This window comes from Bos taurus, chromosome 22 (assembly GCF_002263795.3).
Source record: "Bos taurus isolate L1 Dominette 01449 registration number 42190680 breed Hereford chromosome 22, ARS-UCD2.0, whole genome shotgun sequence".
Classification (NCBI taxonomy): domain Eukaryota; kingdom Metazoa; phylum Chordata; class Mammalia; order Artiodactyla; family Bovidae; genus Bos; species Bos taurus.
The window spans coordinates 42,274,346-42,302,042 of record NC_037349.1 but is presented as its reverse complement, the minus strand read 5'-3'; the positions used below and the strand labels follow the sequence as shown (position 1 = coordinate 42,302,042).

General features: G+C 38.9%; 1 long non-coding RNA gene across 2 annotated transcripts in view; it reads left to right on the top strand.

Moving 5' to 3' along the window:
* Nucleotides 1-27,697, top strand: part of LOC132343506 (uncharacterized) — a 463,422-nt gene that overhangs the window by 44,305 nt on the left and 391,420 nt on the right. The gene's annotated exons all lie outside the window — the stretch shown is intronic.

The following is a 27,697-nucleotide window of genomic DNA, read 5'->3' as shown; positions in this document are numbered from 1 at the left end:
TGGATTCTGATTGCTAGAATTTTGTTAAGGATTTTTGCATCTATGTTCATCAGTGATACTGGCCTGTAGTTTTCTTTTTTTGTGGCATCTTTGTCAGGTTTTGGTATTAGGGTGATGGAGGCCTCTTAGAATGAGTTTGGAAGTTTACCTTCCTCTGCAATTTTCTGGAAGAGTTTGAGCAGGATAGGTGTGAGCTCTTCTCTAAATTTTTGGTAGAATTCAGCTGTGAAGCCGTCTGGACCTGGGCTTTTGTTTGCTGGAAGATTTTTGATTACAGTTTCAATTTCCATGCTTGTGATGGGTCTGTTAAGATTTTCTATTTCTTCCTGGTCCAATTTTGGAAAGTTGTACTTTTCTAAGAATTTGTCCATTTCTTCCACGTTGTCCATTTTATTGGCATATAATTGTTGATAGTAGTCTCTTATGATCCTTTGTATTTCTGTGTTGTCTGTTGTGATCTCTCCATTTTCGTTTCTAATTTTGTTGATTTGATTTTTCTCCCTTTGTTTCTTGATGAGTCTGGCTAATGGTTTGTCAATTTTATTTATCCTTTCAAAGAACCAGCTTTTGGTTTTGTTGATTTTGCTATGGTCTCTTTTGTTTCTTTTGCATTTATTTCTGCTCTAATTTTTAAGATTTCTTTCCTTCTACTAACCCTGGGGTTCTTCATTTCTTCCTTTTCTAGTTGCTTTAGGTGTAGAGTTAGGTTATTTATTTGACTTTTTTCTTGTTTCTTGAGGTGTGCCTGTATTGCTATGAACTTTCCCCTTAGGACTGCTTTTACCGTGTCCCACAGGTTTTGGGTTGTTGTGTTTTCATTTTCATTCGTTTCTATGCAAATTTTGATTTCTTTTTTGATTTCTTCTGTGATTTGTTGGTTATTCAGCAGTGTGTTGTTCAGCCTCCATATGTTGGAATTTTTAATAGTTTTTCTCCTGTAATTGAGATCTAATCTTACTGCATTGTGGTCAGAAAAAATGCTTGGAATGATTTCTATTTTTTTGAATTTACCAAGGCTAGCTTTATGGCCCAGGATGTGATCTATCCTGGAGAAGGTTCCATGTGCGCTTGAGAAAAAGGTGAAATTCATTGTTTTGGGATGAAATGTCCTATAGATATCAATTAGGTCTAACTGGTCTATTGTATCGTTTAAAGTTTGTGTTTCCTTGTTAATTTTCTGTTTAGTTGATCTATCCATAGGTGTAAGTGGGATATTAAAGTCTCCCACTATTATTGTGTTATTATTAATTTCTCCTTTCATACTTGTTAGCATTTGTCTTACGTACTGTGGTGCTCCCGTGTTGGGTGCATATATATTTATAATTGTTATATCTTCTTCTTGGATTGATCCTTTGATCATTATGTAGTGACCTTCTTTGTCTCTTTTCACAGCCTTTGTTTTAAAGTCTATTTTATCTGATATAAGTATTGCTACTCCTGCTTTCTTTTGGTCCCTATTTGCATGGAAAATCTTTTTCCAGCCCTTCACTTTCAGTCTGTATGTGTCCCCTGTTTTGAGGTGGGTCTCTTGTAGACAACATATGTAGGGGTCTTGTTTTTGTATCCATTCAGCCAGTCTTTGTCTTTTGGTTGGGGCATTCAACCCATTTACGTTTAAGGTAATTACTGATAAGTATGATCCCGTTGCCATTTACTTTATTGTTTTGGGTTCGAGTTTATACACCGTTTTTGTGTTTTCTGTCTAGAGAATATCCTTTAGTATTTGTTGGAGAGCTGGTTTGGTGGTGCAGAATTCTCTCAGCTTTTGCTTGTCTGAAAAGCTTTTGATTTCTCCTTCATACTTGAATGAGATCCTTGCTGGGTACAATAATCTGGGCTGTAGGTTATTTTCTTTCATCATTTTAAGTATGTCTTGCCATTCCCTCCTGGCTTGAAGAGTTTCTATTGAAAGATCAGCTGTTATCCGTATGGGAATTCCCTTGTGTGTTATTTGTTGTTTTTCCCTTGCTGCTTTTAATATTTGTTCTTTGTGTTTGATCTTTGTTAATTTGATTAATATGTGTCTTGGGGTGTTTCTCCTTGGGTTTATCCTGTTTGGGACTCTCTGGGTTTCTTGGACTTGGGTGATTATTTCCTTCCCCATTTTAGGGAAGTTTTCCACTATTATCTCCTCAAGTATTTTCTCATGGTCTTTCTTTTTGTCTTCTTCTTCTGGAACCCCTATGATTCGAATGTTGTAGCGTTTAATATTGTCCTGGAGGTCTCTGAGATTGTCCTCATTTCTTTTGATTCGTTTTTCTTTTATCCTCTCTGATTCATTTATTTCTACCATTCTATCTTCTAATTCACTAATCCTGTCTTCTGCCTCTGTTATTCTACTATTTGTTGCCTCCAGAGTGTTTTTAATTTCACTTATTGCATTATTCATTATATATTGACTCTTTTTTATTTCTTCTAGGTCCTTGTTAAACCTTTCTTGCATCTTCTCAATCCTTGTCTCCAGGCTATTTATCTGTGATTCCATTTTAGTTTCAAGATTTTGGATCAATTTCACTATCATTATTCGGAATTCTTTATCAGGTAGATTCCCTATCTCTTCCTCTTTTGTTTGGTTTGGTGGGCATTTATCCTGTTCCTTTATCTGCTGAGTATTCCTCTGTCTCTTCATCTTGTTTAAATTGCTGAGTTTGGGGTGTCCTTTCTGTATTCTGGCAGTTTGTGGAGTTCTCTTTATTGTGGCGTTTCCTCACTGTGTGTGGGTTTGTACAGGTGGCTTGTCAAGGTTTCCTGGTTAGGGAAGCTTGTGTCGGTGTTCTGGTGGGTGGAGCTGTATTTCTTCTCTCTGGAGTGCAATGAAATGTCCAGTAATGATTTATGAGATGTCTATAGTTTTGGGGTGACTTTGGGCAGCCTGTATCTTGAAGCTCAGGGCTGTGTTCCTTTGTTGCTAGAGAATTTGTTTGGTATGTCTTGCCCTGGAATTTATTGGCCCTTGTGTGGTGCTTGGTTTCAGTGTCGGTATGGATGCATTTGATGAGCTCCCGTCAATTAATGTTCCTTGGAGTCAGGAGTTCCCTGGAGTCAGGGTTTGGACTTAAGTCTTCTGCTTCCGGTTATCGGTCTTATTTTTACAGTAGTTTCAAAACTTCTCCTTCTATACAGCACCATTGATAAAACATCTACATTAAAGATGAAAAGTTTCTCTACAGTGAGGGTCACTCAGAGAGGTTCACAGGGTTACATGGAGAAGAGAAGAGGGAGGAGGGAGTTAGAGGTGACCCAAATGGGATGAGGTGAATCAATAGTGGAGAGAGTGGGCTAGCCAGTAGTCACTTCCTTATGTGCACTCCACAACTGGACCACTCAGAGATGTTCACGGGGTTATACAGAGAAGAGAAGAAGGAGGAAGGTAACAGAGGTGGCCAGAAGGATAAAAGGGGGGAATGAAAAGGAGGGAGACAGATCCAGCCAGTAATCAGTTCCCTAAGTGTTCTCCACCGTCTGGAACACACAGAATTTCACAGAGTTGGGTAGAGTAGAGAGGGGTTAGGGAGGAGACACAGGCGACCTGGTGGAGAAAAAGGAGAGTCCAAAGGGAGAGAAAGCAGTCAAGCCAGTAATCTCACTCCCTAGTGAAAAATGGGTCCTGAAGATTGGGTCCTTAAAGGTACAAAATTGGTAACAAATACATAAAAGCAAAAATTAAAAATCTAGAGTAGAGTTTGGAATTTCAAAAATATGATGTTAAAGAAAAGAAGAAGGAAAAGAAAGAGAGAAAAAACGAACAAACAAAAACAAACAAGGTCGCGAAAATTATAAAGAAAGTACAGGTACAAAATTGATAACTAATACCAGAAAGCAAAAATTAAAAATCTAGCGTAGAGTTTGGAATTTCAAAAATACGATGTTAAAGAAAAGAAGAAGGAAAAGAAAGAGAGAAAAAACGAACAAACAAAAACAAACAAGTTCGCGAAAATTATAAAGAAAATACAGGTACAAAATTGATAACTAATACCAGAAAGCAAAAATTAAAAATCTAGAGTAGAGTTTGGAATTTCAAAAATACAATGTTAAAGAAAAGAAGAAGGAAAAGAAAGAGAGAAAAAACGAACAAACAAAAACAAACAAGGTCGCGAAAATTATAAAGAAAGTACAGGTACAAAATTGATAACTAATACCAGAAAGCAAAAATTAAAAATCTAGAGTAGAGTTTGGAATTTCAAAAATACAATGTTAAAAAAAAAAAAAAGAAGAAGAAGAAGAAGAAGAAAAATAAAGAGAGAAAACAAACAAACAAATACGAACAATGTCACAAAAATTATAAAGAAAATACAGGTACAAAATTGATATCAAATACCAAAAAGCATAAATTAAAAATCTAGAGTAAAGTTTGGAATTTCAGATATACAATGTTATATAAAAGAAGAAGAGAAAGAAACAGAGAAAGAAAAAAAAAAAAAAGTCAGAAATTATATAAAAAAAAAAAACTATAGGTACAAAATTGATAAAGTATACCAAAAAGTGAAAATTAAAAATCTAGAGTAGAGTTTGGAATTTCAAAAATACAATGTTGAAGAAAAAAACAAAAACAAAAACAAACAAAAAACAAGGTCAAAAAATTATAAAATATATATATATGAAGTTTGCTGAAGAAGAAAAAAATAGGGTCTTTTTTTTTTTTGCAAAGTAATAGGTTATAAAAGTGAAATTTAAAGGAACAATAGAGGACTTAAAAAAATTTTTTTTTAATTTAAAAAAAAAAGGAAAGAATGATCGTAAAAATAATAAAAAATATATCTAGGACTTTTTTGTTTTTTTTTTTTTGTGGGTGTTGTGGGTTCAGTTCATTTTTGGCTAGTTCCTTGGTCAGATTTATATTTCTCAAGATCTATAGGCCCCTTCCTATGTAGTCCGTAGTAACCACAGGGTTTTGATCTATTGCCTGTAGCTTCCAAGGCGTTTCCCTCTGTTATATCTTCTTCTGTTTGCTAGTCTCTTCAGTATCTGGTTTCCGCCCTGACACAAAGGGCACGGTGGAGGACACTTTTTTTCTTTTTTTTCTTTCTTTTTTTTTTTTTAGGCTTACTTGTTCAGTCGCGCTGTGGGGAGGGAGGGAGGGAGGGATGCTGCAAACAAATAACACTGGCGTGGGCTCCCAGTGCCTCAGCCACCCTGGGTCTGCCCCCGCTCACGGCGCGTGTAGCCTCCCTGTCCACACTGCTCGGACTCTAGGTTGTTCCGCCGGGAACAATCCGAGGCTGGCCCTGGGCTGCATGCACCTCCCAGGTCCAAGCCGCTCAGGTTCAGGCACTCGGGTAGTCCTCAGAGGCGCAGACTCAGTTGGGCCTGCGTTTTGTGCTCTTCCCAGGTCCGAGCAGCTCAGGTGATGAGGTGTTTGGCGAGCGCCAATGCTGCGACTTATCGCCTCCCCGCCACTCGGTTATCTGGGTGTTAAAACCAGCGCACCTTCTCAGGCAGATGTTGACCGTCCAGACCCCCAAGAAGTTTTAGTTAGCAAAGAAGCCTGCTTACAGTTTTATAGATAATGTCTCTCTGGGGCTGCGATTGCCCCCTTCCGGCTCTGGCTGCCTGTCACCGGAGGGGGAAGATCTGCAGCCGGCTATCTCTGTTCAGTCCTTCGTTCCGTGCGCGGGCCTGGCGGTCTTAGGTTAGGGCAGGCTTTTCGCGTGGTAGATATCCCACAGTCTGGTTTGCTAGCCCAAATTATTTCGCTCAGATAGCGCTCAGGGTATTCAGGCCAGATTCTTACTCTCAGTGATGCAGCCCACGCCGCGCCTCCCTGCCCAGCCCCGGCTTGCTAATGGCGGATGCAGGCGTCTGCGCTGCTTCTCCGCTGGGGGAGTTACCGTAGGGCTCGCAATCTGCGAGTTTTAATTGTTTATTTATTTTTTCTCCCTGTTATGTTGCCCTCTGTGCTTCCAAAGCTCGGCACAGATTCAGCAGTGAGAAGGTTTCCTGGTGTTTGGAAACTTCTCTCTTTTTAAGATTCCCTTCCCGGGACGGAACTCCGTCCCTCCCTCTTTTGTCTCTTTTTTTTTGTTTTTAATATTTTACCTCCTTTCGAAGAGTTGGGTTGCTTTTCTGGGTGCCTGATGTCCTCTGCCGGCATTCAGAAGTTGTTTTGTGGAATTTACTCGACGTTTAAATGCTCTTTTGATGAATTTGTGGGGGAGAAAGTGTTCTCCCCGTCCTACTCCTCCGCCATCTTGGCTCCTCCCTCCACCCTGCTTTTTTAATTTCTATGCAGAGTACATCATGAGAAATGCTGGGCTGGAGGAAGCACAAACTGGAATCAAGATTGCCAGGAGAAATATCAGTAACCTCAGATATGCAGATAACACCACCCTTATGGCAGAAAGTGAAGAAGAACTAAAAAGCCTCTTGATGAAAGTGAAAGAGAAGAGTGAAAAAGTTGGCTTAAAGTTCAACATTCAGAAAACAAAGATCATGGCATCTGGTCCCATCAGTTCATGGCAAATAGATGGGGAAACAGTGGCTGACTGTATTTGTCTGGGCTCCAAAATCACTGCAGATGGTGACTGCAGCCATGAAATTAAAAGATGCTACTCCTTGGAAGGAAAGTTATGACCAACCTAGATAGCATATTCAAAAGCAGAGACATTACTTTGCCAACAAAGTTCGTCTAGTCAAGGCTATGGTTTTTCCAGTGGTCATGTTTGGATGTGAGAATTGGACTATAAAGAAAGCTGAGTGCAGAAGAATTGATGCTTTTGAACTGTGGTGTTGGAGAAGACTCTTGAGAGTCCCTTGGACTGCAAGGAGATCCAACCAGTCCATCCTAAAGGAGATCAGTCCTGGGTATTCATTGCAAGGACTGATGTCAAAGCTTAAACTCCAATACTTTGGCCACCTGATGTGAAGAGCTGACTCATCTGCAAAGACCCTGATGCTGGGAAAGATTGAGGGCAGGAGGAAAAGGGGACGAAAGAGGATGAGATGGTTGGATGGCATCACTGACTCAATGGACATGGGTTTGGGTGGCTTCCAGGAGTTGGTGATGGACAGGGAGGCCTGGCGTGCTGCAATTCATGGGTTCGCAAAGAGTCAGACACAACTGAGCGACTGAACTGAACTGAGGACCTCCTACTGTCTGGGACTTCCCTGTCAGTCCAGTGGTTAAGACAGCCTTCCAACGAAGAGGGTACGGGTTAGATCCTTGGTCAGGGAGCTATGTTTCCCCATGCTGCCAAAACATTGAAACATGAAACGGAAGCAATATTGTAATAAATTCAGCAAAGAGTTTCAAAATGGTCATTAAAAAAATCTTAAAAAAAGAACATGCTAGTTTCTTCACAGTACTTATTCCAATCTGTAGTTATTTTGTCTATTTGCTTGTTCATTTCTTGTCTATTTCCATCTTGTTTTGCTCTTGTAGCTCTAGTGTCCAGAACAATAAACACTTCATACATTTATGCTGGGTGAATGAATGAATAAATAAGCACTTATCATATATGTATGTGTCTTTTTAAGTCCAGCAATAGATTTGAAAAACAAAAAATCCTAACTTTATCTAGTTAAAAGAACTTCTCTCAGCTGGAATGGCCATTCAAAACTACCAGTTGTTTCATCATGTTACTATTTTTCAGAATGTCTCTAAAATTCTTCTGGAATTGGCTTTAGAGCCAGTGATGTTTTCTTTGCACTATATCAATTCTTCTATGAGTTGCATAAAATGAAAATTCTGAATCTGTACTATGACACATGTAAATATCTGATGAAATGACACAGCAGTGGATTTGGCAGTGACAGTTTTCATTTTTACATTTACAGAGAGCCACCGTTAAGCATGTTAATGAAGAAAGCAGTTGTGTTTCTTTTTCATAACATATTTGAAAAACTCAATGTATGCTTCTGGAGTTAATGTACTTGAGTATGTGAAAAACAGAAAACCTATAGATTGCTCTTATTCGATTCACATCATAGATTGCTTTTCAGTTAGCATATAGATATGCAGGAAGAAATCCCAGGTAGAATTTTAAGTGGGACCTTTGATGCTATCCTGGCTCTAATATCTACAGCTCTAAGACCCTGGTAGGTTATCTGATCCTTTCAAGCTTCCGCTTCTCTCCTGTAAAATCACTCACTTTAGATGAGAGAATATAACTGCAAGAGCTCCAGGTACCCAGCTGTACCCCAGCACCAGGTACAAATGCTGTCAATAAATGGCAGCTATGTTTTTAGTATAACTCTTTAGCTGCCCTCCTACTACAATCGCCACCCCCACCCCAGCCCTCCCGCCCCATCTTACCCTTAAGGAAACTGAGAGACGAAATTTGCCAAAAATATAGACAGTTGCTAAAAACCTGAAACTTAAAACTGGGTCTCCTGGCTCACAGTGTGTTGTTGTTTAGTTGCTAAGTTGTGTCTGACTCTTTGTGACCCCATGGACTGCAACCTGCCAGGCTCCTCTGCCCATGGAATTTCCCAGGCAAGAATACTGGAGTGGGTCGCCATTTCCTTCTCCAAGAGATTTTCTCAACCCACGGATCGAACCCACATCTCCTACCTTGGCACGTGGATTATGTACCACTGAGCTACCATGGAAGCCTGGCTCACAATCTACTTCTTTCCATTTTAACCTGCAGAAGAAGCCTCAGCTTCCAAAGCCTTACAACTGGGAAGAGCAATCTCATTTCTTGGCTGTGAGACAGTCAGAAAAGAATGTGACATGTGTACTTTCCTAATGAAAAGTAAACAGGAGTGTTTTTAGTTCTTTGGCTGCAAATCAGAATCCTTTTGTTCAAATTGATTTCATTTTGTTATTGCTTCAGGATAAAATAGATTCCATTGCCATTCTCTATCACTGTTTCCCCATTTTCCTTGCTCTGAGGGTATCCTACCTCTTAGAATTAGATTGGGGGACTTTAATTGCTAGAGTAGCAATAGCATTTTAATTTGAAAACTTACCCTAAGATTAGAATATAAAGTCTTTGTGACCAATTACATATTGTATGTGTATGACCCTTTTCATGATTTTAATTCACCTGGTCTTCAGGAAAAATCATATTGATAAATAATAGGTTGAAAAACAGTTTGATGGAAATTTGAATTTTTAGGGTTTAAATACGTCTTATCATGTGTTTTGAATTTTTATTTATTTATTTTTGGCTGTGCTGGATCTTCATTCTATACGGGCGCTCTCTAGTTGGGGTGAGCTGGGCTGCTCTGTGTTGCGGTGCATGGGCTTCTCATTACAGTGGCTTCTCCTGTTGCCGAGAGCACAGGCTCTGTGGTGCACAGACTTCAGTAGTTGTTGCACATGGGCTTAGTTGCTCCATAGCACGTGGAATCTTCCTGGATGGGGGATCAAATCCATGTCCCCTGCATTGGCAGGTGGATTCTTATCCACCGCACCACCAAGGAAGTACTGTTGGGTGCCTTTTTTTTTTTTTTTTTTTTTAACAGTTATTGATTATATCATTGGTTTAATATTATGATTTTTTATTGAGGTAACATAGATTTATAACATTATATGTTTCGTGTGTACATTATATTTCTACTTCTATATACCTAAAGAATGCTTGCCACCTACAATTTAGTTTCCATCTGTCACCATACCATTGATATCATTTGTTAATAGAATCTGACCTAAGGGAAACAACTCCACAAAACAAAACAGCAAGAAAGTTTTGAATTTTGGTCCTTTTTTTATAATTAGTGTTTTTATATGCTGGGCCGAGGTTATTCCACTTATGCTTTCAACATTGATTAATTAATGGGGGATGGAAATCCATCTCAGTTCCTTGCTACCTTGCCAAGTCTTCCAGGGAATGGGGCACGTTTCAGCTTTATACCAATGCTCCATCTTTCATTAAGTCACATGCCCAAGTGGCTGCATCCATCCTTAAGGGACACCTTGTCTAATTTGTCCAAAGACACTTTATAAGCTAGAATGGCTCTGACATAGGCATTATAGCCATAATAAAAAAATGGCACTTTAACACAATCCGAAATTACCTTACAATTAATGCAGTTCATTTATGCATCTATTCATTCAATACACATAATAAAAAATAATGCCATTGCTCATTTAATAGATAAGAAAATTTCAGAGAGAGTTTCAACAATGGTGAAGGAAATTTAACTCCTTGTTATATGCTGGCTAAAACTCAACATTCATAAAATTAAGATTGTGGCATCGAGTCCCATTACTTCATGGCAAATAGATGGGGAAACAATGGAAACAGTGACAAACTTTTATTTGGGGGCTCCAAAATCACTGCAGATGGTGACTACAGCCATGAAATTAAAAGACACTTGCTCCTTGGAAGGAAAGCTATGACCAACCTAGACAGCATATTGAAAAACAGAGACATTACTTTGCCAACAGAGGTCCATCTAGCCAAAGCTATGGTTTTTCTAGTAGTCATATATGGATGTGAGAGTTGGACTGTAAAGAAAGCTGAGCTCTGAAGAACAGATGCTTTTGAACTGTGGTGTTGGAGAAGACTCCTGAGAGTCCCTTGGACTGCAAGGAGATCCAACCAGTCAATTGTAATATTCAGTCTTGAATATTCATTGAAAGATCCAACCAGTCAATTGTAATATTCAGTCTTGAATATTCATTGAAAGGACTGATGCTGAATCTGAAATTCCAATACTCTGGTCATCTGATGCAAAGAACTGACTTATTGGAAAAGACCCTGATGCTGGGAAAGACTGAAGGCAGGAGGAGAAGGGGACGACAGAATAAGATGATGGGACGGCATCATCAACTCGATGGACTTGAGTCTGAGCAAGCTCCGGAAGTTGGTGATGGACAGGGAAGCCTGGTGTTCTGCAGTCAAAGGAGTCGCAAGGAGTCGGACATGACTGAGTGACAGAACTGGACTGAGCTGACGTGATTGCATGTATATTAATGTGATTACCCATTGATTTATACCACTACATATTTAACATAGATTGTTGAAACCTTGCCTAGTGTTTTCTAAATAGGCTCTAAGAAAAAGCTAATATTTTCCACAACCATATGATTAGGCCCTGGCCCCAGTTTTCTGTTTCCCCTTTGAAGCAACCCCCTGCTGAGTGTTTTCCTTTCTAGCAATTGTTAGGTTCTGGACATTTTGGGTGGCTGTCTGAGCTCATTAGGCCTCCACACCCGGCTCAGGCAACACTGGCCAACAGGTTTATTTTAATACAAACAATGTTATTGAATGTGCTCTGTTGCATTACTTTTCTTGAGTCTTTTACTTCCATGTGAGCTCTTTTAGTTTATCTTTATGCTCACAAAGAAAGCATTTCAGAACTTTTCCGTGAGCAACCAAATCCTTTCAAGATCACAGCTCTGACTTTCACAGTTCCCCTCTTTGAAGTCATAGCAGTTGGTGCTTTGTGTATTCATCGTGTCAGTCCAGCTCTCACTTCATAGACTAATTAATCTATCTAGAGAAAATATTCCAGGCAATTCAAACTTCCTTTTACTTAAAGGTATTTTTTTTGGTGGGGGGGATACTGCTGAGAAAGACTCCCCATCCCAGTGAGACTAGGGTGATACTGACATGGGTGATACTTGGCATGAAAGTCTTTACAATCTTTTAACTTGTAGTGCTTGATAGGATTACCAATGGAGGTTGTTGAAGTAATTTTGCTTCATGATACTTATTTTCCCTTCCCCTGAGAATTGTATCCCCATTTTTCTTGCAGCCCACGAGGTAGTATTGTTTCAATGTCCATGTCAGATTAAGCTTGTCCATGGGCTGAGCCAGAAGTATGTAACATTTCCTAATTATAATAATTTGTTCAGAAAAAGTTGTGAGATTAGACTGGAGAAAATGAGACACATGAATTCTTGATTAGGTGGAAATACTGGGACAAGAATTCTCACTCTTTGCTACTGGACATGAATGAGGAAAGATGTAGCCCTGGGATTCCATGGAGCTGACCTGGGACCACTGTGGGAGAGCCTTTATGAGATTGGTGTCTATGCAGAGATACAGAGAAAGAAGAGCTAGGGTTGGATGGCTATTTTGAGCCATTGGATCCAGTTGTACCTAAAGTCAAATTTACCACTGGATTTTTCAGTTGTATGAGGAATTCTCATTTTGCTTCATCCAGAGCAAGCAAGTGTACAGCACTGTGGATATGTGGAGGTATGTGAATTAAGGAAGTATTTTCTGAGATTGCATCACTGAGATAGTTTGGGATCCCTTCTGGTTCCCCAATATCTCAGGACTCTGCCTCTTTAAGGATACTTTGAAAGTTTCAACAGATACTCTTGAGCTAACCTGCATTTCACTTTTTCCTGTCTCAAGCTGTCTTGCATCTGTAAAAAATGTAGATAGAACCACAGGACAATCATTTCTTCATATTCCTCCTTACAAACGGAACTCAGAATCTACACAGTTGGAATCATTATTAGTGTACGAAGTGACTTGTAGAAAGGATAGGAAACCTGGTATAAAGTTATTTCACTTATTGTAAAATTAGCAAATTTCAGTCTGAAGTTCTGGGGGGTTACCTAAAGAACTAGGATAAGGAATATGCTCAATGTCACAGTTGCAGATTACCAGATATTTTTATTTTCTTACATTTGGGTTCAGCTTCTGAACATTGAGATGTCAAAGAAGAAATTCAGAAGAGATAAAAATGGTTCCATATTTCTGAGAAATAAAATTGCCTGCAAATGGTTTTGATAATATTTGAACATAAATTTGGAAAACTGAAATTTTTTTAGTTGGATATATTCATAATATTTAAAACATGGTTATCTGGGTATATGCAGTATGTGATAATTTGCCGCCCTTTATATTTAAGATGTTGTTATTGTTGTTGAGTCACTCAGTCGTGTCTGACTTTTTGCGACCCCATGGACTGCAGCTCACCAGGGTTCCCTGTCTGTCGCTATCTTCCAGAGTTTGCTCAAACTCTGTCTTGTCTTGTCTTCCAAAGAGCAAGTGTCTTTTAATTTCATGGCTGCAGTCACCGTATGCAGTGATTTTGGAGCCAAAGACAATAGCCTGTCACTGTTTACATTGTTTCCCCATCTATTTGCCATGAAGCGATGAGAACAGATTTCATGATCTTAGTTTTCTGAATGTTGAGTTAGGCTAGCTTTTCCACTTTCCTCTTTCACCTTTATCGAGAGGTTCTTTAGTTCTTTTTTGCTTTCTGCCATTCAGTTTAGTTCAGTTCAGTTGCTCAGTCATGTCTGACTCTTTGCGACCCCATGAATAGCAGCATGCCAGGCCTCCCTGTCCATCACCATCTCCCAGAGATCACTCAAACTCATGTCCATCGAGTCAGTGATGCCATTCAGCCATCTCATCCTCTGTCGTCCCCTTTTCCTCCTGCCCTCAATCCCTCCCAGCATCAGAGTCTTTTCCAATGTGTCATCTCTTTGCATGAGGTGGCCAAAGTACTGGAGTTTCAGCTTTAGCATCAGTCCTTCCAAAGAACACCCAGGACTGATCTCCTTCAGAATGGACTGGTTGGATCTCCTTGCAGTCCAAGGGACTCTCAAGAGTCTTCTCCAACACCACAGTTCAAAAGCATCAATTCTTCAGCGCTCAGCTTTCTTCATAGTCCAACTCTCACATCCATACATGACCACTGGAAAAACCATAGCCTTGACTAGACGGACCTTTGTTGGCAAAATAATGTCTCTGCTTTTGAATATGCTATCTAGGTTGGTCATAACTTTCCTTCCAAGGAGTGTCTTTTATTTTTATTTTTAAATTTTATTTTATTTTTAAACTTTACACAACTGCATCAGTCCCGCCAAATATCAAAATGAATCCATCACAGGTATACGTGTGCTCCCCATCCTGAACCCTCCTCCCTCCTTCCTCCCCATACCATCCCTCTGGGTCGTCCCAGTGCACTAGCCCCAAGTATCCAGTATCGTGCATTGAACCTGGACTGGCATCTCCTTTCATACATGATATTTTACATGTTTCAATGCCATTCTCCCAAATCTTCCCACCCTCTCCCTCTCCCACAGAGTCCACAAGACTGTTCCATACGTCAGTGTCTCTTTTGCTGTCTTGTACACAGGGTTATTGTTATCATCTTTCTAAATTCCATATATATGCGTTAGTATACTGTATTGGTGTTTTTCCTTCTGGCTTACTTCACTCTGTATAATTTCATGGCTGCAATCACCATCTGTAGTGATTTTGGAGCCCAAAAAAATAAAGTCTGACACTGTTTCCACTTTTTCCCCATCTATTTCCCATGAAGTAATGGGACCAGATGCCATGATCTTAGTTTTCTGAATGTTGAGCTTTAAGCCAACTTTTTCACTCTTCTCTTTCACTTTCATCAAGAGGCTTTTTAGTTCCTCTTCACTTTCTGCCATAAGGGTGGTGTCATCTGCATATCTGAGGTTACTGATATTTCTCCTGGCAATCTTGATTCCAGCTTGTGCTTCCTCCAGCCCAGCGTTTCTCATGATGTACTCTGCATAGAAGTTAAATAAGCAGAGCGACTATATACAACCTTGACGTGCTCCTTTTCCTATGTGGAACCCGTCTGTTTTCCATGTCCAGTTCTAACTGTTGCTTCCTGACCTGCATATGGGTTTCTCAAGAGGCAGGTCAGGTGGTCTGATATTCCCATCTCTTGAAGAATTTTCCACAGTTTATTGTGATCCACACAGTCAAAGGCTTTGTCATAGTCAATAAAGCAGAACTAGATGTTTTTCTCTTGCTTTTTCCATGATCCAGCAGATGTTGGCAATTTGATCTCTGGTTCCTCTGCCTTTTCTAAAACCAGCTTGAACATCTGGAAGTTCACGGTTCATGTATTGCTGAAGCCTGGCTTGGAGAATTTTGAGCATTACTTTACTAGCGTGTGAGATGAGTGCAATTGTGTGGTAGTTTGAGCATTCTTTGGCATTAGGTTGATGTCATCTGCATATCTGAGGTTATTGATATTTCTCCTGGCAATCTTGATTACAGCTTGAGCTTCATCCAGCCTGGCATTTTGCATTTAAGTTATGTGACCATATGAATATAGGCAACTAATCTTGACAAAGGAGCAAAGGCTAAATACAGTGGAACAAAAATAGTCTTTTCAATATATTGATCTTAAACAACTGGACAACTACATGTAAAAAAGTGAATATGGTCACAGACCTTATGTCCTTCACAAAAATTCACCCAAAATGAATCATAGACCTAAATGTAAGAAGCAAAGGTATAAAACTCCTAGAAAATAACATAGGAGAATCTCTAGATGACCTTAGATTTGTTGATGGCTTTTTAGAATTGATAAGGTAAACTTCATTAAAATTAAAAACCTCTGCTCTGTGGAGGACACTGTCAAGAATGAGAAGACAGTTCACACACTTGGAGAAAATATTTGCAAATGACACATCTTCTAAAGGACTATTATCCAAAATATACAAAGAACTCTTAAAGCTCAGCAATAAGAAAACAACCCAATTAACAAATGATCCAAAGATTGTAACAGACTCCTCAGCAAAGATACACAGATAGCAAATAAGCATATGAAAACATGCACCACATCATATGTCATCAGGAAAGTACAAACTGAAACACCAATGATCTTCCACTACACAGGTATCAGAATGGCCAAAATCCAGAACGCTGGCAACACCAAATGCTGGCATGGAAGGGGAGCAGCAGAAACTCTTATTCATTGCTGGTGGGAATGCAAATGGTACTGTCACTTTGGAAGACAGTTTGCCAGTATCTCACAAAACTAGATACACTTCAGGACATGCCCTCAGTATTTACCCAAGGTAGTTGAAAACTGCACAAAAACCCATACATGGCTATTTATAGCAGCTTTATTCATAATTGGCAAAACTTGGAAGCAAACAAGATACTCTTCAGTAGGTGAATGGATAAATAAACTGTGGTGCATCCAGACAATGGAATATTATGTAATGCTAAAAAACATGAGCTATGAAGTCATGAAAAGACATGGAGGAAACTTAAATGTGTATTACTAAGTGGAAAAAGTCAATCTGAAAAGGCTACATACTGTATGGTTCGAACTCTGTGACACTGAAAAAAAGGCAAAACTTTGAGGACAGTAAGTACGTCAGTACTTGCCAGGGTTTATAGGGGAGGGAGGGATGAATATGCTGAGCAGAGAGGGTTTTTAGTGCAGTGAAAATACTCTGTATCTTACTATAATGATGGGTACATGTTATACTTCGCTCCAAATCCATGGAATGTACAACACCAAGAGTGAGCCCTAAGGTAAGATGTGGACTTGGGGTGATAATGATGTGTAAATGTAGATTCACTAATTGTAACAAGCGTACCACTCTGGTGGAAGATGTTAACTGGTGCAGGCCCGTTGCATTGACTATGCGTATTTGGGACAGAAAGAACATAGGAAACCTCTGTACTTTCTGCTCAATATAGATGTGAACATAAAACTGCTCTAAAAAAAATCTCATAAACAAACAAAACAAGGAATGTGCATTCCTCTATATGTGTATTTCACTAAAACATTTTTAACAGTCCTGGTTTTTACAATGTCTGAATGTTTTTATAAAGTCTGAACTGAATAAAATTATCTGAATCTCTATTGATTTAACTAGAATAATTTAAAATGTAGATACTATATATATGATCCCTCTCCAAATAAATTATATGGCCCAACTCAAAAATCTGTCTTTATTTTTGAGTTGTATAAAAATACTGCATTTATTTAATTCAGAGACAATTGCTAGGGAAATTCAATTGTCATAGTTATCAAGATACCTGTTATTAGTCAGGGATCATCTAAAATAAAGCTTACAATTTCCCCACTTCTTCAAAATATTCATTTTCTTTTATTTCAACTTGTGATTGTTTTCATTACTACATTTTTCCCCCTGTTTGTTTGTTTAAACATCTTTTAGGAAAATCTCAGCATGCCTTTTCAGGTTTTTAATTGTAACTCTTCTGTGCTGCACCAAACACTCTAGTAAGATTTGATTTGGCCCAGTCATTTTTGCTAAATGATTTTGAGCAGATTATTTATTCAAGATGCTGATTCCAACTTAATTCTCTGGGTGTGGGCTGGACATTACACATAAAGCACTTTAAGAAGTCAAGCTCTGAACAAACTACAGCATTGCTTTATTGCAGTTGTTCTTCTGTTTTATTTAAGCACTCAAATATTGCTAGTCTTAGAAAAGCTCTTATTTCATTTTTTTTAACCTTATGGATATTATTAACTGAAGTTTCAGATTTGGTTTTTAGAACACATTTATTGCCAATTTATATCTGTCTGTCTATCTATCTAATCTATTATATCATCTATCTTTCATTCATATATGGACTAGAAAATAGCAACCCTTTCCAGTATTCTTGCCTGGGAAATCCCATGGACAGAGAGCCTGGCTGGCTATAGTCCATGGGGTCATAAGAGTCAGACACAACTTAGTGACTAAACTACCACCACTATCATCATTATACTTTAATTCTAGTTGTATTTGTCAGACTGATCTATCAACTGACACTCTTATGAAAAGTTGAGAGTTCTTAGATATTTTTCTTCTTGAAACTTTATGATGAATATTGATTCTGAGTTGAGTTGTTTGCTGGTTGTGATGAAGGGTATTTACTCTGTGTGCCTTTGCCAGTTTCTTTTTTTTATATTTTAAAAATAAATTATTTAATATTCAGAATTTTGCATTTTACATTTAAATATGCTAACATCATGTTATAGAGTTCCTAAATTACAGTTATTCAGATAAGCTGAGGGCCACATGTCAATAATTTTCAGTGATTAAGAAAGCTGATGGGCTGCAAGAATGCCAGTTTAATCCTGTAACCAGCTATTATGTTTTTGAACTAAGATGAGTGAATGGGTAGCCAATTCAGGAACTCTTTCTCAGCATAATCTACATGAGTGGCACAGATTGGAAATCTGGATATCTTTATTTTTCCCTCCTTTTAAGTGGTCTGCTCCTTTTTTAGACAGCTACAGGTTCAAAGGAAAATCTGATAGTCCCAAGGCATTAGGATGAAAGAATTTAAGCCTTCAAATTTGGGGCTTAATTCTATTAAAGAAAATACAAGTGAAAATGAAAGGCTGAAGAATTTTTTTTTATACAGGTAAAAATATAACAATTCAGTGTTTTTCTAAGTTTACAAGAATCTTTTTTAGTTTTTTTCACTTTTTAAAAAATATAAATTTATTTATTTTAATTGGAAGCTAATCACTTTACAATATTGTATTGGTTTTGCCATACATTGACATGAATCCGCCACGGGTGTACATGTGTTCCTCATCCTGAACCCCGCTCCTACTTCCCTCCCCATCCCATCCCTCTGGGTCATCCCAGTGCACCAGCCCCGAGCACCCTGTATCATGCATCAAACCTGGACTGGCGATTCGTTTCACATGTGATAATGTACATGTTTAAATGCCATTCTCCCAAATCATCCCACTCTTGCCCTCTCCCACAGTTTCTTTTGTTGGTGGCCCTCTGTTTGCAGTTGTAACTCTGCTGTGGTTGTGATCTGGCACTTTCCAATGATAAACCATGGGTTGGAATAAAAAAAATCTATAGCTATTGCATAAGAGTCTGCGTATCAGTACCTTAAAACTTATTCCTTTCCATTCTTTTGCTTCTGTTTTTTTTTTTCTAAATCTTAAATTTACAGTAGTATATGTTATTAATTTTCCCAGTTACTACAGTGAATGGTATTTACCAGTGTCTCTATTTTACCTGAAAGTGAAAGTGAAGTCACTCAGTCATGTCCAACTCTTTGTGACCCCATGGACTGTAGCCCACCAGGCTCTTCCGTCCATGGGATTCTCTTTGAAAAATTATCTCAGATTGAAATAACTGCTATAAAGAATCGGTTACTTGTTTGAACACTTTGTAGGCACTCAACAAACTTTTTTTTAAAATCTCTTTCCTTAATTTTTTTGCTAGTTTGACCTAATGGTTAGAGAACTTTGTAGAAAACTTATCCCTTGGTGGAAGGCAGTCAAGGTGACAAAAGCTGGAAATATGAGCAGAGAACTTGAGCATTCACTGGGTTCCAAATGTGTCAGTCATGTCTATTATGCAAAACAGCATAGAACTTAGCATTCCTCTGATCACTTACAGAACCTTGTCCACAGGGGCTGCAAACTTTTGAAGTGGGCAATAGCATAGATCTGTCATGGATAATGGAAGGGAGCTGATTGATATTGACAGATTATATGGATGACAGCTCTACAAATCAGGACCAATGGCCCACATAATATTTGGATCAGATAATTGCCAAATGCAATGAATACTTTTCAGTCATTATTCGACCTTTGGATGCAGCAGCAGCATCAAGTCAAATAAATTGTTAGGCTCCAGTGCAGAGTTGATAATCTGGCCTCTACTCCTCTCTCCATCAGAGAAGACAATGGCACCCTACTCCAGTACTCTTGCCTGGAAAATCCCGTGGACAGAGGAGCCTGGTGGGCTGCAGACCATGGGATTGCAAAGAGTTGGACACGACTGAGCGTCTTCACTTTCACTTTTCACTTTCCTGCATTGGAGAAGGAAATGGCAACCCACTCCAGTGTTCTTGCCTGGAGAATCCCAGGGACAGGGGAGCCTGGTGGGCTGCCGTCTATGGGGTCGCACAGAGTCGTACACAACTGAAGCGACTTAGCAGCAGCACTTCTCCCTCCATAATGCTGCTTCAAGCCATCCTTTTTTTCTGTAAAACTTCCTATTCCATTGAGTCTCATTGAATTTCAGCACTCATTACATTCACTATATTTTGCTGATATTAGGCTCGTCTCTTAGCTACTCAATTTTATTCATTAAAGTTCTCATTAAGTTTATTCATTAAAGTTCTCTTAAATTCTTTATTTTGAAAGAATTCTTATTTACAAAAGAGTTGTACAGAAGTATACAGAATTCTTATAGACCAGCTTCAACCAGCTGAAGGTTCCTTCAACCAGCAGCTATAGATTCCTTCAACCAGCTTCCCCTGATGTTAACCTCTTATCTGACCATGGCACACTTGTCAAAACTAAGAAATATGCATTGGCACAACACTGTAAATTAAACAACAGACTTTTTGGGTTTCACCAGTTTTTCCACAGATGTTCTTTTCCCCAATATCCAATCCACTACTACTTTGCATTTAGTTGTCATGTCCCCTTACTCTCCTCCAACCCTTCTCTGTAACCTTCCCATCACATCAGGTTTGGGATGCATTGTGTCATCACGACTTAGTGCTGGTGATGTAAACTTGGATCATGTGGCTTAGGTGATGCATGCCACATTTCTCCCCTGCAAAGTTACTATTTGTTTTTCTTTTTCATACCCTGTTGTGTAGAAGTGAGTCACAATGTCTATCTAGTTCACACTTCAGGGGAAGAGAATTGAGCTGCACTTTCTGGAGAAAGGAATATTGAAAAATACTGAAAAAATCTTTTGTACATACATTAAAACCACCATAATAATTAATGAATATACTAGGGAAGTAGTTTTGGCCATGTAAATATTGCATTTCTTCTTAATGTTTTGCAGCTCAAAGCTGCGTTCATCCATTCATTCATTCATGCCTAAAGCAAATTCGACTGTGATGATTTTCTATTTCATTTCTTCCAGTTTAGTATTTAGAATTACTCTATATGGAAGGTTTGTTCCTTCTCCTATATTTATTTATATCATCATTTATTTATAACAGTAGAAAGTAATAGATATTTATTTTATGCACTATAATCCAAAACTATCATTGGTTTGTTGCTCAAAAAGCTTTGGGCATTGGAAATTTTTCAGGTTGTTTTTTATATCCTTATGACATTCCCCTCCTCATTTTGTTTTCACTTAAAGTTTGGCATTCATCACAACTTTTGCATTCATTAGCAAAAGATAATCTGTTAATTTTTTCCATTTTAATTTCTAGCATTATTCTGAGTGACTTCCATGTCTTTGTGAGCAATATATCTCAGTTCTGTGACCCTATCAACTCTCATATGCTTATCTCCACTAAACTTCAGCTATCTACTCCAGTGGCCAATCCCTGTATCTCTCCATCTCCCAGAATTACTCTGCCTTTGTTAATATTAAATTTAAGCATCTGAGTCTTCTAGGTCTCTCAATATCTTCCCCCCAACAATTATCCTTTCATTTCATAAGGATCATGCAGTTTATTCACTTCCCTTTTTTCTCCCAGTCCATGAATCTTAGAGCTTAGAGCCCACGAACCAGCCCTTCAGTCAGTTGTTGGTGAAACGCACACCTTTTTAGGCTCTTGGCAGAGTTTGGCAAGCCTTCTGTGTGTGTAGAATCAGCTCTTTCTCCCACTTTCAACTCTCCTCAGAATAGTTGCTCTGTGCATTCTTATTCTCACCTCTTCTCGGCTGATGAAATAATTTCCTGCTGCACAGAGACAATAACAGTCGTCAGATAGGACACCCTCAACTCCAGCCAACAAAATTATAATTTTACCTATCCTCCTCTTACAGCTTTCTCCTTTTCTCTTATTCCTCCCATAGAGAATATATTTAACTTAGTTCTCTTCCGATCTAAGGCTAATTCCCTCCACGTGGGCTCTGAATCCCATTCTTTCCCTTAGTTTTGTGACTACCCCTCTCTCTTTTATCTTCAAATTCTTCCTTTTTCTTGTTGGATCCTTTACTTGATTTGTAAACAAAGAAAAATGAAACAAAATGTCTCCCTCAGGCCCGTGTTACCTTCCCAGTACTTCTTGACAGGCACAATTTTGAGAATCATCTATTCACCTGCCTCTGTTCATTAATCCATCATGATGTACTTTTTGCCCTCCTGTACTCTTCAACTGTATTGTTTTTGCCAAAGTTGCCAATGGCCGCCATGTAACTAAACAGGATGGATACTTATCAATCCTTATTTTACTTGATCATCCTTGTTGATCACTCTGATTCTTGAAATCCTCCTTTTATTTTGCTTCAGCTTTGGAGAAGGTAATGTCACCCCACTCCAGTATTCTTGCCTGAAAAATCCCATGGACGAAGGAGCCTGGTAGGCTGCAGTCCATGGGGTCGCTAAGAGTTGGATACGACTGAGCGACTTCACTTTCACTTTTCACTTTCATGCATTGGAGAAGGAAATGGCGATTCACTCCAGTGTTCTTGCCTGGAGAATCCCAGGGACAGGGAAGCCTGGTGGGCTGCCGTCCATGGGGTCGCACAGAGTCGGACACGACTGAAGCGACTTAGCAGCAGCAGCAGCAGCAGCATTTTTTGTTTTTCCTCCACGCTTTCTGGCTATCCCTCTTTTGTTAGCTATTCTTTCAAGCTCTGGTCTAGGTCCTCTTCTCATGTCAGTACACCCCTGGGAGGGATTTGCTCTCTCCAACGTCTCCAATAACTATCTCTATGACTTAAAAATCTGTATCTGCAGTCCAGAAGTCTCTTATGAGTCTCAGCTTCATGTGTCCACCTGGCCCCTAAGTAGTACTACCACTTGTGTGTTCCTTAGATAACTCAGACTCCACATCCAAAGCTACGGAATACATCTTCCTCCTCAAGCTGCTTTTATTTCTTCTTTTGGTGAATGATTCCACTACCTTCCTGGAGCTAAACCCAGAAAGTTGGGAGTCTTCCTTGTCTCTTTTATTTCTTTTGTTTCCAAAACACAATACGTCATTTTATTTTTGCCTAGAATACCTTTGTCTGTGCTTTATCTTCTTTCAGTTCTTTCAAATCATTCCCCCTACACCTTCCTTAGAAACTACCTCTCTACCATCATCAAGATTAGTTAGGTGCCCCTTTTTTGTGCTTCATGGCATCCCACATCCTTTTGAGGTAGTTAGCACATTGCTTTGTATACTTGCCTGTATCCCCAGTTAGTAGGGGAAAATGAATTCTTTTTTTAAAGAATTCTTGGGGGACTTCACTGGTGGTCCAGTGGCTAAGACTCCATGCTCCCAGTGCAGGGGGCTTGAGTTCAATCCATGGTCAGGAAACTAGATTACACAGGCTGCAACTGAAGATCCTGCATGCCACAATGAATATCGAAGATCCCATGTGCCACAACTAAGAGCCAGTGCTTTTTACCGCTCTTGATTTCCATCTTTTACTAAGAAGAAATGAAATAAAATTGATTTCATTTCAGAAAAAATTTTGACATGTTTCTCCATGGAAACATTATTGTAAGTGGTAGTTGTGTTCTCAGATAATCCAATATATTAATTAATTCACAATATAGCTTATAGTAACTTATAATTTCCCTTAGAGTTTACCTGTGCATTATCATTGCTCTGTGGAAATCCATTTTTCCTTCATGCCTCTTTCCTATTTCTCTCTCATTTTCTTCTTCCATTGCATTTCAGCCACTAATGGGTTAGATAGGCTTGTATGAGTTTACATGGGACCTGTTTGTAATATTGATTGTTTGGGAATGGCAAATGGTAGTTCTTACCAAGAAGAGAATGTGCTAACACAGATAATGTTTATGCCCCTAGTTGAATCTACATCTATAGATTATTCCTTTGTTTATGGAAAAGTGGAATGGCTAGAGATTGTGACTTGCCACAATGCTTATGACCCCCCATCTATCAGTTACTGAAATGGGATTACAATTTCTCCATATACAATTTCTGAAGACCATTGTTGGGGAGTTCAGTGACCACCAAGGATAAAAACAGTTATGGCCTGGATGTAGGCCAGGTAAGCCACTTATATGTATAAATATTGGTTATTTACAAAATATTGAGGAGTCTACACACACACACCCGTTTTGTAATTTAAAATCATCTTTTTAAAAAAATTTAAATTTATTTAATTGGAGGCTAATTACTTTACAATATTGTATTGGTTCTGCCACACATCAATATGAATCCGCCATGGCGTACACGTATTTCCCCATCCTGAACCCCCTCCCACCTCCCTTCCCATACCATCCCTCCCAGTCATCCCAGTGCACCAGCCCCAAGGATCCTGTATCAAACCTGGACTGGTGATTCATTTCTTATATGATATTATACATGTTTCCATGCCATTCCCCCAAATCATCCCACCCTCTCCCTCTCCCACAGAGTCCAAAAGAGTGTTCTATACATCTGTGTCTCTTTTACTGTCTCGCAGAAAAACATCTATTTCTGCTTTATTGACTATGCCAAAGCCTTTGACTGTGTGGATCACAATATACTATGGAAAATTCTGAAAGAGATGGGAATACCGGACCACCTGACCTGCCTCTTGAGAAATCTGTGTGCAGGTCAGGAAGCAACAGTTAGAACTGGACATGGAACAACAGACTGGTTCCAAATAGGAAAAGGAATACATCAAGGTTGTATATAGTCGTTCTGCTTATTTAACTTCTATGCAGAGTACATCATGAGAAACGCTGGACTGGAAGAAACACAAGCTGGAATCAAGATTGCTGGGAGAAATATCAGTAACCTCAGATATGCAGATGACACCACCCTTATGGCAGAAAGTGAAGAGGAACTAAAAAGCCTCTTGATGAAAGTGAAAGAGAAGAGTGAAAAAGTTGGCTTAAAGCTCAATATTCAGAAAACAAAGATCATGGCATCCAGTCCCATCACTTCATGGGAAATAGATGGGGGAACAGTGGAAACAGTGTCAGACTTTATTTTGGGGGGCTCCAAAATCACTACAGATGGTGATTGCAGCCATGAAATTAAAAGATGCTTGCTCCTTGGAAGGAAAGTTATGACCAACCTAGATAGCATATTCAAAAGCAGAGACATTACTTTGCCAACAAAGGTCTGTCTAGTCAAGGCTATGGTTTTTCCTGTGGTCATGTATGGGTGTGAGAGTTGGACTGTGAAGAAAGCTGAGCACCGAAGAATTAATGCTTTTGAACTGTGTTGTTGGAGAAGACTCTTGAGAGTCCCTTGGACTGCAAGGAGATCTAACCAGTCCATTCTGAAGGAGATCAGCCCTGGGATTTCTTTGGAAGGAATGATGCTAAAGCTGAAACCAGTACTTTGGCCACCTCATGTGAAGAGTTTACTCATTGGAAAAGACTCTGATGCTGTGAGGGATTGGGGGCAGGAGGAGAAGGGGATGACAGAGGATGAGATGGCTGGATGGCATCACTGACTCGATGGACGTGAGTCTGAGTGAACTCCGGGAGTTGGTAATGGACAGGGAGGCCTGGCGTGCTGCGATTCATGGGGTCGCAGAGTCAGACACGACTGAGCGATTGAACTGATACAGGGTTATCGTTACCATCTTTCTAAATTCCATATATATACATTGGTATTCTGTATGGGTTTTTTTCTTTCTGGCTTATTTCACTCTGTATAATAGGCTCCAGTTTCATCCACCTTATTAGAACTGATTCAAATGTATTCTTTTTTTTTTTTCAAATGTATTCTTTTTAATGGCTGAGTAATACTCCATTGTGTATATGTACCACTGCTTTCTTATCCATTCATCTGCTGATGGACATCTAGGTTGCTTCCATGTCCTGGCTATTATAAACAGTGCTGTGATGAACATTGGGGTACATGTGTCCCTTTCAATTCTGGTTTCCTTGGTGTGTATGCTCAGCAGTGGGATTGCTGGGTCATAAGGTAGTTCTATTTCCAGTTTTTTAAGGAATCTCCACACTGTTATCCATGGTTGTTGTACTAGTTTGCATTCCCACCAACAGTGTAAGAGGGTTCCCTTTTCTCCACACCCTCTCCAGCATTTATTGCTTGAAGACTTTTGGATAGCAGCCATTCTGACTGGTGTGAAATGGTACCTCACTGTGGTTTTGATTTGCATTTCTCTGATAATGAGTGATGTTGAGCATCTTTTCATGTGTTTGTTAGCCATCTGAATGTCTTCTTTGGAGAAATGTCTGTTTAGTTCTTTGGCCTATTTATGATTGGGTCGTTTATTTTTCTGGAGTTGAGCTGCAGGAGTTGCTTGTATATTTTTGAGATTAGTTCTTTGTCAGTTTCTTCATTTGCTATTATTTTCTCCCATTTTGAAGGCTGTCTTTTCACCTTGCCTATAGTTTCCTTTGTTGTTCAGAAGCTTTAATTTTAATTAGGTCCCATTTGTTTATTTTTGCTTTTATTTCCAATATTCTGGGAGGTGGGTCATAGAGGATCCTGCTGTGATTTATGTCGGAGAGTGTTTTGCGTATGTTCTCTAAGAGTTTTATAGTTTCTGGTCTTATGTTTAGATCTTTAATCCATTTTGAGTTTATTTTTGTGTATGGTGTTAGAAAGTGTTCTAGTTTCATTGTTTTACAAGTGGTTGACCGGTTCTCCCAGCACACTTGTTAAAGAGATTGTCTTTTCTCCATTGTATATTCTTGCCTCCTTTGTGAAAGATAAGGTGTCCATAGGTACGTGGATTTATCTCTGGGCTTTCTATTTTGTTCCATTGATCTATATTTCTGTCTTTGTGCCAGTACCATACTGTCTTGATGACTGTGGCTTTGTAGTAGAGCCTGAAGTTAGGCAGGTTGATTCCTCCAGTTCCATTCTTCTTTCTCAAGATTGCTTTGGCTATTTGATTTTTTTTTTGTATTTCCATACAAATTGTGAAATTATTTGTTCTAGCTCTGTGAAAAATACCATTGGTAGCTTGATAGGGATTGCATTGAATTTATAGATTGCTTTGGGTAGCATACTCATTTTCACTATATTGATTCTTCCAATCCATGAACATGGTATATTTCTCCATATTAGTGTCCTCTTTGATTTCTTTCACCAGTGTTTCATAGTTGTCTATATGTAGGTCTTTAGTTTCTTTAGGTAGATATATTCCTAAGCATTTTATTCTTTCTGTTGCAATGGTGAATGGAATTGTTTCCTTAATTTCTCTTTCTATTTTCTCATTATTAGTGTATAGGAATGCAAGGGATTTCTGTGTGTTGATTTTATATCCTGCAACTTTACTATATTCATTGATTAGCTCTAGTAATTTTCTGGTGGAGTCTTTAGGGTTTTCTATGTAGAGGATCCTGTCATCTGCAAACAGTGAGAGTTTTACTTCTTCTTTTCCAATTTGGATTCCTTTTATTTCTTTTTCTGCTCTGATTGCTGTGGCCTAAACTTCCAAAACTATGTTGAATAGTAGTGGTGAAAGTGGGCACCCTTGTCTTGTTCTTGACTTTAGGGGAAATGCTTTCAATTTTTCACCATTGAGGATAATGTTTGCTGTGGGTTTGTCATATATGGCTTTTATTATGTTGAGGTATATTCCTTCTATTCCTGCTTTCTGGAGAGTTTTTTATCATAAATGGATGTTGAATTTTGTCAAAGGCTTTCTCTGCATCTATTGAGATAATCATATGGCTTTTATTTTTCAATTTGTTAATGTGGTGTATTACATTGATTGATTTGTGGATATTGAAGAATCCTTGCATCCCTGGGATAAAGCCCACCTGGTCATGGTGTATGATCTTTTTAATGTGTTGTTGGATTCTGTTTGCTAGAATTTTGTTAAGGATTTTTGCATCTATGTTCATCAGTGATATTGGCCTGTAGTTTTCTTTTTTTGTGGGATCTTTGTCAGGTTTTGGTATTAGGGTGATGGTGGCCTCATAGAATGAGTTTGGAAGTTTACCTTCCTCTGCAATTTTCTGGAAGAGTTTGAGTAGGATAGGTGTTAGCTCTTCTCTAAATTTTTGGCAGAATTCAGCTGTGAAGCCATCTGGACCTGGGCTTTTGTTTGCTGGAAGATTTCTGATTACAGTTTAAATTTCCGTACTTGTGATGGGTCTGTTAAGATTTTCTATTTCTTCCTGGTGCAGTTTTGGAAAGTTGTACTTTTCTAAGAATTTGTTCACTTCTTCCAAGTTGTCCATTTTATTGGCATATAATTGCTGATA